We start from the raw sequence: 10698 nt of genomic DNA on the forward strand, positions 1-10698 counted from the left end.
AGTTTGTTTCTTAACTATTCCATGTGTTTATACACATTTATTTGTATAGAATGTGTTATGAAAAAATGAAGGATAACATACATTCTTATATCTTTCACTCAGATTTATTGAAGGTATAATTTATATACAGTAAAATTAATCTGTATGTAGTGTAAGGAATAGATCAAGGTTCCCTGCTTTTTCACACATGGATATTCAATTGTTTTTATACCATTTGTTAGGAAGACTATTCCCTGTCCGTTGAATTGCTGTTGCTCCTTTCTCACAGCAGTTGGCCCTATTTTTGTAAGCTTTTCGAATCTAGAGGTATATTATGATACCAGCACCACAGTGCCTTGATTACTGAAACTATATAGCAAGTCAAAATCAGGTGGATGAGTACTCTATCTTCTGTTTTCAAAAAATTTTATTAGTCTAACCCATTTGCCTTTCCATATATTTTTTAGAATCATCTTGTCGATATGTCCAGAAATTCCTCCTAGGGTTTTGATTGGAATTGTATTAAATCAAAAGATCACTTAAGGGGACTAGGAAACATAATTATTTTGAATTTCCATCCTATACACACTGTATGTGTCTCCTATTATATAAATTTTTTTCAAAGTTTAGTTCTTAAGTATTAGTAGTTTTCCAGATATGTACACATCCTGCAAATAGTTTGTTTTATGCATAGGTATTTAATTTTTTAAGGTATTATAAATTGTATATTTTTAATATTGGTTCCAAATATCTATTGATAGTATATAGAAATATACAGAGATACTATTGTTATGTGTATATTGACCTTTGATCCTTCTATGTCGACGAACTCACTAGTTCTAGGAAATTTTTGGAGAATCCTTGGGATTTTTTGTGGAGACAATTATACCATCTGTAAATAGGGACACACATTTCTTTTTAATCTCTATCTTTTTTTTAAAACTAATTTGCTTTAGTGCACAGGATCACAGTAAGATATCGAATAGGCATATTCAGAATATGTATCCTTACCTTGTTCCCAACCTAAGGTAGAAAGTGTTCGATTTTTCATCATTCAGTTTGATGTTAGCCTTTGTTTGTTTGTCTTTATAATGAATGAATGTGTAATTTTGTCAAATTATATTTTTCCTCAATTGATATAATCACCTCCATAATTTTTTCCTTTATTCTATTAATATGGTAGATTATATTGATTTATTTTTGAATTTCAAAACAGCCTGGCATTAACAGGTGAACCATATTCGCTTATGACACATTGTTCAATTTGTATATTGCTGGATTCAATTTGCTAATATTTTGTTGACAACTTTTCTATCTGTGCTCATGACAGTTATTAAACCTGTAGTTTCCTTTTATTTTACTGTCTTTTTCTGGTTTTGGTAGATTGGTGTAGTCATTATAAAAAACAGTATGGAGGTTCATAAAGAAATTAAAAATAGAACTACAATATGACCCAGCAATCCCTCTTCTGGAAATATACCTAAAGGAGATGAAATTGTAACCTGATAAAGATATCTGAATTCTCACGTTCATTGCAGCATTACTCACAATAGCCAAGACATGGAAACAACATTAGTGTCCACAGATGGATGAATGGATAAAGAAACTTTGAAATATATATGTATACACACACACACACACATATACATACAATGGAATATTATTCAGCCTTAAAAAAGGAGAATATCCTGCCATTTGCCACATGTATGAACCTGAAAGACATTGTGCTAAATGAAATAATCCAGATACAGAAAGAAAAAATATTTCATGACCTCACTTATGGAATCCTAAAAAAAAAAAAAAAGCCAATATATATATAGACAGAGTATAAATCAGTAGTTCCCAGAGGTGGGGTGGTGGGAGGTATGGGAGATGTAAGGTGAAAGGACTCAAAGCAGCATACATAAGATGAATGTCTAGAGATTTCACGTATAATATGAGGACTACAGTTAATAATATTTTATTGTATTCAGGATTTTTGCTAATTAAGTGGATTGTAGCTGCTCTTGACACACACATATGCTATCTATGTGAGATTGTGGATAAGTTAATTTGCTTCACTGTAACAACCATTTTATATCTACAAGTATTTCATAACATCATATTGTATACTTAAAATTTGCACAATAAATTTTATTTTAAAAAATAAAGTTAGAAGCATGTCCTTCTTTTTTATTTTTTGTAATAAATTATGTGGAATTGATATTATTTCTTCCTTAAATATTTTTCAGAATTCTCCAGAGTAACCATGCGGTAGATTTTTCTTTTTTGGAAAGTTTAACTATGAATTCAATTTTTCTAATAGACATAAGCATATTTAGATTATATATTTCATGTTGAGGAGTTTTGGTAGTTTGTGCCTTTCATCTAAGTTTAGAATTATGTCTCTGTTGTTGAATTGACTTGCATAGGGTTGTTTCTAGTATCTCACTATTGTTATTTTCGTGCCTATGATCTCAGTAATGACCTTTATTCCTAACACTGGCAATTTGCATCTTGTCTCTTTTTTAAAATTAATTTTGCCAGAGTTTTATTGATTTTATTGATCTTTTCAAAGAAATAGTTTTTGGTTTTCTTTATTTCCCCAGTTTCCTTTTTCTGTTTTTAGTTTTATTCATTTCTGCTTTTATGTCTATTATTTTCATTATTCTATTTAATTTGGTTTAATTTGTTATACTTGTACTAGCTTTTTAAGGGCAAAACTTATATGATTGATATGAGATTTCTTTTTTAAAATAAGCATTTATTGCTATAAAATTTCCTATAAGCAATGCCTTATCTGATCCCAATATTTTTAATATACCATGTTCTTATTTTTAATCATTTCAAAATATTTTCTCCTTTCCCTTGTGACTTTATATCCGATGTATGGATTTCTTGATGTTTTCTCCAATCTGACAATCTCTGACTTGTAATTGGGGTGTTTTGACTATTTATGTGGTTTGATCTGAATCTGTCATGTTGACAATAGCTCTGTATTTAGCCCATGTATTCTTTGTCCTTGGGCTTTTTTAATCTGAGAACATTTTTTTTTTAACCTCTACTTTTTGAAACTTTGTATGAATTTTTGGAATATTGTTTTTCATTTATTCTGTCAAGTCATTCCTTCTGGAATTCTCCTAAACAGGTGGAATAGACACTAGATGTCTATTCCACTTCAATTAACCTTTATTTTTTGCTCTCTTATATCTTGATATATCACAAATATCATCTTCAGCCATGTCTATTGCTACCATTTATATTTTGTTTTTCCCTTCATTTTAATGATCAAAATTTTAATTTCTATTACATATTTTGGAATTTCTTACATATGTTCTATACCTTATTGCATCTTTCTGAGGGTATTAAATGTACCAACCCTACATTTATGTTCTGTTTGCTCAATTATCTCTGTTACTTTTACTATAAGTTATTTCCACTTATTTATTATCATTTCTTTTGTGTGTGTGTTGTAGGTTCCTCTCAATATCTGGTTTTGTTTTAGGTCCACCTCAATATCTGATTTTGTTTTATATACATTATATATATATGTATAACATAATGCTTATATCAAAGTTATGTGTGTGTATAATATTTATGTTTGTTTAATTAATTGTTAAACTCTTTGCTAAATCTCTCTGAAAATTTTTCACATAAATATTGGCTTGGACAGGACTTGCTTCAGAAGCTAGTACTCTTGTGTGTACAAGCAGAGAATTAAAGAACTGAAGGACATCTATCTTGCTGAAGGAAGTGTTTCCCTAACTAGTATTGTAAACAGGAAAGCCACAGTTCCTCTTGGCCCACATGGAATAATCTTGTCACTAACCGTGAAGAGGAAAACACCACTGTTGCTGCCATCTGGCTCAAGTGGGTGGAGCAAATTTGTACATGAAAGCTCTGGTTTAGGTTCTCCCACCCACAACAACTTTTATTGTGACCCCTGGGCACACTCCTGCCTTTATGACCTCCACTTCCATGGATGGACCACTCCTAGTGTTGCCTACTCTCTTGTACTAGTTCATTCCTGTTTCTTATAATGAAATACTTGAAACTGGGTGTTTTATAAAGAAAAACAACACTTATTGCTTACAGTTTCTGAGGTTGGGAAGTCCAAAGTCCATCTGGTGGTGGCAACAGTGACCCAGGGATCTCACATTGTGAGATGGTGGAAGCAGAGAGCAGAAAGTGCAAGAAAGACAGACTCTTCTTTTAAAGCCCTCAGAACCATGCCCTGACCACCATTTTTAATACAATTACTACTTCAAGGTCCGATCGCCTTGGACCAATTACCATAATAGGGTGTCCCACCCTCGTAACAGTCACAGTGAGGCTAAGTTTCAAATACATAAAATTTGGGGGACACAATTCAAGCTCCAATGAGTTTTGGGGGGACATAATTCAATCCACTACACTTCACATGTAACTTTTTCTGCACACATTTTGTCTTGTGTTTTCATCATCAGTCCCATCCTGTCTACTTAACGGCTTTCAAAGGTTCTTCATAGTTTCTGGTAAATAGCAGGCTCTTATTTTTATTTTCCAAATTTTGTTTGCATGTTTCTTTATTTGGTTTAGTCCACTTCAATTATTTCTAAAACTTTTCCTAGGAAAGCGCAACTACAGCATAGGTTTGGTTCTGTCTTTGTCTAAAACAGTCGCACATGTACATCCTCAAGAAGCATTGGCTATACAGTTTTATGGAGATATTTAAATCTCTTAATATTAAATAATAGAATTTCAGAACTTTTTATGAATTACAATGCTAAATATATATTATCCCCCCAAATATGAACCTAATATAAAGGGGCTTTACTGGATGGAGGCAGTTCTTTAGCTACATAAATTAATTAATTTAATATGTTATTAATATAAAAGTATATCTACTGAGCACCTTCTCATTATGTAATTGATTGCATTCAGTTCAACAAATATTTATGGAGTGCCTATTATGTGCTTTTATAAGAATGATTCTATTTTTGCAAAATGTTTTTGTGTGCTAAATTCCATCTGTTGACAAAAGAATTACAATGAGGTAGCTACATAGGATTCTATAACACTGCTGCTATAACAGTAAGTATACCAGGCAAACATGTATCACTCTGTTAATATCATTGCAGGACATCATTACATACCAAGCGTGGGTAAACTTTTTCTGTACCAGCAAGTAAATATTTTAGGCCTCTCAGGCCATAAGGTCTCTTTTGCAACAATTTAACTGCTGTTTTACTGTGAAAGATGCCATGCATAAAATATAAATGATTAAATTTGTTTTGTTCCATTGAAATATTATTTTCAAAAATACAGTGTGCAGAACTTGACCTACAAGCCATAGTTTGTTGACCCAAGATAGACAAAATAAGATTAATGGATTTCAAGCTAGTATCCCTTAAACTAAAATTTGAAAACAATTATTTCTACTGCCTCTTCTTAATTTAAAATATTGTTAAAAATTCTTCAAGAGAGGATGAAAGTAGCATTATTAGCTTTTCTCCTCATCAATTTAGCAAAATGATTTTCACATTCAAAAAGAAATATGTGTTGGTAAATACAACCCCAGGGTAAAGAGTAATTCAGAATATTTTAAGTTCATATATGTTTTTTTCTCTATTGCTTCAAAGCTCCCAAAGACAAAAAAGGAAGCTCCAATCTCAAATTCCTGAACAAGATGAAAAATGACTCAAAACATACTCTGCTATAAATATGAAAATAAAGCCTGTAGTATGTAAAGTAACTTGTTATGTTAAATTCTACAGTATTATCTGTTCAAACAAGAGTGAAGAAAATGTATCTTCGTTATTTATATACAAAATATACTTGGTATTCTTCATAGATGCTTGGGAAAAGGCTCATTATAAAAATACTTAACCGATGGTAAAGCAAGAAAAATTAGATAAGATTGAAAGGTCACTAAGATTTTCTTTGTTTTTATAGAAAACACAAAGAGAACCTTAATTTTAACAAATCAGTAGATTCTACTATAATACCCCATAAATTTAGGTAGACTTAACTTATAGCTTTTAGGATAATAATGTTATGTTTCCCCAGGTTTTACCCCCTAGATAGTAGTTTTATTCTTCATGTAAAAGTCCTCCCAATTGAATTACCACAATTTACTTTTCCTCTCTTCCTCTGATAGTGCCCCGGAATGGCACACATGTTTTCTTTGATAGAGAGTCAAGACTTGCACTTGCATCGCTTTACATCTTTTCTTGCAGGCTGGTCATTGTCAATTTGGTTTGTGTGGCTGTATGTTCACTGTACCATAACCACTGACCTTGTGCTCATATGGTCATTTTCATCTTTCTACCCCAGTAATCACTCTTACAGAGGAAAGCATATGCTGGATTTCCCCCTTTCTAAATCAATTTTTCAACCTTCCCTGACCTTCTTTGTGCCCTGGGAGTTTGATCCCTGTGCACTGAAATACCAAGGCTTTCTCACTAGTGGCTTCTAGTTAGCCTTACCCAATGGGAAGGGACAGCAGAGGATAAGAGATTGGAATATAAGACAGATCAGAAGGTTTTTTATCTGCCTTCTATGTATTCTAGCTGTGTGTTACTTGCAGTACTTCCTGCAGTGACTCTCCAGGACCATATCTCACCTGACTGATCATTTCCACTGTGGTTTCAACTGTCGTTAGCTCTGGCAGGACTGTTTGCTTCCTTTGTCCTTTATTATTATTATTATTATTATTATTATTATTATTATTATTATTATTATTATTATTATTATTATTAACATAGTTGATTGTACATATCTGTGTGATATATAGAGTTGAATATCATTACCTGTGTGCAACATATGATGCTCAAATCAGGGTAATTAGTATATTCAACATTATATAATGTAATCATGTTTTGGCTCTTTACCAGTCCCTCCCTTCAATCTTAATAGTCACAAAGGCTGCTGCTGTTGCTGGCATCTGGGCTTTTGTTCCCTTTATGCTTCCCCCACACCTGTGGGTCTTCTCTTCTTTAAAATCCCTTCATTTGATATATCTGTGAATTTTCTTTCTTGCTGGAAACTGCTGAAGGAGTAAGTTAGTTTCCAAATAACTTTCATTATTTGATTTGTTTCTGCTGTTTTTTAACCATCCTATCTCCACATCAAATCTTCAGGAAATGAGTGTGAGTTTTCTAAAATAAGCATCTCTTTAATTCAATGCTAGTAACTAGTGATAAAGATGTAAGCATAAATTGATATAGAGCCTTTACAGAACGTGAACTGTAGAGGGTTACATGGTTTAGATAATACTGTAAGATAATTTCCATATAGTATCTCTCCCAAATATATCTTTATGACCATTCGTTAACCAGTGTTTGTATATTTAGTCCCATGCAACTTGATGCTCTTCTCAAATTGAATTATTCGGTTATCTTGCACTCCAGTAAAGTTTAAGATTTGGCGGGTTTTTTCCACCTTAAAATCTTCTGCCCCATATAAAAACAAAAAAAAGTTAGTTTATAATAAATCTATTAACACTGAATCTATAAAATAATTTATCCTTGAAGAATATTTTTGGACTCTCCATTATAGATTGTTGACTCACATAAAATCCCACAGCTGGGGATCTACTTTCTTCAAAGTAATAAGCAATTACATTATCACCAAACAACTACCTACTATCCTCACAACACTTAATATAAAACATTTTGACTTCTAGTACCATACCAAGGAAATTACTGAAACTTAACCAGTCTTTCTTTCCTCAGTCTGTAATGTTTAAGTACATTTTTATATAAATGTAGTTAAAAATGTATCATTTTTGGCTGGCACATTATTGGCTGGGAGTTCAAAGAGGTGACCACATCTCCTGATGTAAAAATTAGAGTTCTTTATTAAAGTACAAAACTGCTTTTATTAAAAATCACTGTTGCCATACTAAAGTTTCACTAAGCTATTTCCTCTAGAATGGAAATTTTTTTGTAGTAGGGGACTGTATTATGTAAAACCTGGAAGAAATCATTTCTTTGTCAATTAATTCAATGGTTTGTCATCATTGTAACAGCTTGTTGCAACTTGGAGACAAACTGACGTAACATGCATTACCTTTTTTTCATATTTTCTGATCACTGTCCATTTTTGTCATAATACACTTTGGATGGAATGTACCCCATCAGAAATGGAATGTTAGAAGAATTCTTAATGTGCTTGCAAAGTTTTCCTTCTCTGCTTGTGTTCCTGCAATTCACCATGAGATAAGCCTGCCCCTACAGCTATTTCTAACAGAATGAGAAATGCATGAAGCTGTTCTGAAATACACTTACCGCTTTATGCATAGCCGTTCACACTCCATACTAAATCTCTGACTCATGTACAAGAAATGTGAGTGCTAGTTTTTATAAGCAACTGTAATTTTGGGATTGTTTGTTATGCAACGTAGTCACGTTAATAATTGAATAATACACACTAAGAAATAGCACAAGCAGAGAGATAATCAGGAACAATTTCGTAAACATAGACTGGCTTTAAGGTGGTGGGGCAGGTCATGTTGCAAAGTGCAAATATTCATGAATTGGTTTACACCAGAAACCATTAATACCTAACCTCTTCTCTGACCACTTGTGGAAAAGAAAATAATAAAGGGAAGAAAAAAAAAATCAGGATGCTTCTGGCCTTGTATAAAATGTGTGTTTAGTGTGGTAAAGAAACAATTATCTGCTGTTTATGTTACAATTCATTGAATGGGTTTCAGGCAGTGTGGCTCCTGCCCAGGATTATTTTAGTAAAATAGCTCTTGTAAAATGTATTTTGTTTTGCTTGGTGTTTTTCTGTAAAGCCCTCTGTTTGCCTAGAATGAAGATATGGGACTGTGCTAGTGATAGTCACTATGCTATACTAAGACTGTTCCCTAAAGAGACTAGGTCTTACCGGTTTCTTTCTTCTTAATAATTCACACCAAAGCTGTTACGTACAGGTGAGCAAGGCAGGTGTCTTCAAAGGGAGGTGGCAGCAGCATCTTGTCTTGGGTCATTGGAACCAAGTGGGGTGAGGGGAGAGTCTGTGTAGGGTAGAAGTAGCAGCAGCTTGGCAAAAGTGCTGCAGCCTGAGCAGAGTAAAACTATCTCCAGTGTTTTAAATAATTAGTCAGGGTTGTCTCTACATCTGGACAGATCTTTTTTACACTTTGTCAAGAAGCAGGCAAAATGTATGTGTGCGTGCGTGTGTTTTTCCCTAATGGACCTATGCGGCTACACTAGGATATGCCCTTTTTTGTATGTCAAAGGGCTAGCTGTTACTGTTGTTTTTTCTTTAGCAAAACCTGCAACAGTTGAAGGGCTTTAGCTGATTGTCAAGAGCAACCTTTTTTATCCATTTTTTAAAAATCCTCAGTTAAGATACGATTTACAAGTGAATCATCTGATCATTCTATGACATTTTCTATTACCAAAAATCAGCATAAAATAAGACTCCAAAGTGAGAAAACAATTTGCTATATTTTATCATTAAAGTAAGCATAAAAAATAAGTTTGACAGAATATTTAAAATAATTATATCAGGAAGTTTATGTGTAAAACAGAAAAATTGAGTTTTTTAATTAAAAAGAAACACTAAAATTACATTATGGAAAATTATTTGCAAAACATTTTTAAAAATTCATTTATTTATTATTTTTTATTTATTTATTTATTTACACTCTAAGATGTTGTGTAGCACTTGGTGGGGAGGGGGAGAGGGAAAAGGTGAAGGGGTATAAGGTGGGAGGAGGAGGAAGGGCGGCCATGGTCAAGACCCATAGCATCCCCCTCATTCTGGCAGGGAAGCCCAGGGCACTTCCAGCGGCAGCTCAGTGGTCATTGCTGGGCTGGATGAGGATTCTGGGTGATGTGACTGATGCCCGTGGTCCCCCGCCACCTTGGCTTTGGAGCCTGAGGCGCTTTCAGTGGTGGCCCACTGGTGGTCACTGAGCTGGTTAAGGACATCAGAGGGCGTGGCTGAGGCCCTCTGACCCCCACCCCTGGCTCTGGAGCCTGGGGGGTTTCTGGTCCTTCTAGGTTTTAGAGGTGTTCTTTGGTGGTGGTGGACTTTTCCTTGTTAATATCAGAACTTTGATCTGTGGATTTTTTGTTTGTTCTTTCAGTTCTGTGTTGGATTATTAGATACTTCCACCTCTTAACCTCTGCACTAGTACTAATTTGTTGTCCTGTGGTTACTTCTAAACTGGGGAATCTTCCTGTGGGAACCAGCACTTGAGCCCTGTGGTTGACCAAAATTGCTGCTTAGCTCCTGATTCTCTGGGGAAGCCATTTTGTGCAGCTCAGGTTTTAATTGTTGACTTCATAAGCACTTCCATTGCTTGTGAGGTCTGGTGCACCTGGGTTGTGTGGAAACCTTGGTTTGGGCCTGAGTCTCTTCAGCAAACTGCACCCCCTGCAGTTCTATATTCCTGACCAGTCTCCACTGAGTGGGCTTGTGCTGATTGAAGGGCAGATCAGCTGTCCTTGCTGTGCCCCAATAGTCCCCTCATGTGCCCGTCTCCCCCACTGCCTGCACTCCAAAATACTTCTCATGAGATGGGCTATCCACCAGTCCCTTGAAATGACTCATCAGCCTCTGAATGGCTCCTTTTTTCAGTTGTCTCTGTCCTCTCGCTCTTCTATGGAACCTTATTATTGGTCTTTCTGGCCTGGGGGCCACCAAAGCCCATTTCTCCCCTACAGCTTCCAAGCAACTTCATATGAGGGGCACAGCAGTGGATTTTGCCACCTCTTGCTACATGTGCTCACCAGGGCCAGC

Source organism: Cynocephalus volans, chromosome 5 (genome assembly GCF_027409185.1).
Source record: "Cynocephalus volans isolate mCynVol1 chromosome 5, mCynVol1.pri, whole genome shotgun sequence".
NCBI lineage: Eukaryota > Metazoa > Chordata > Mammalia > Dermoptera > Cynocephalidae > Cynocephalus > Cynocephalus volans.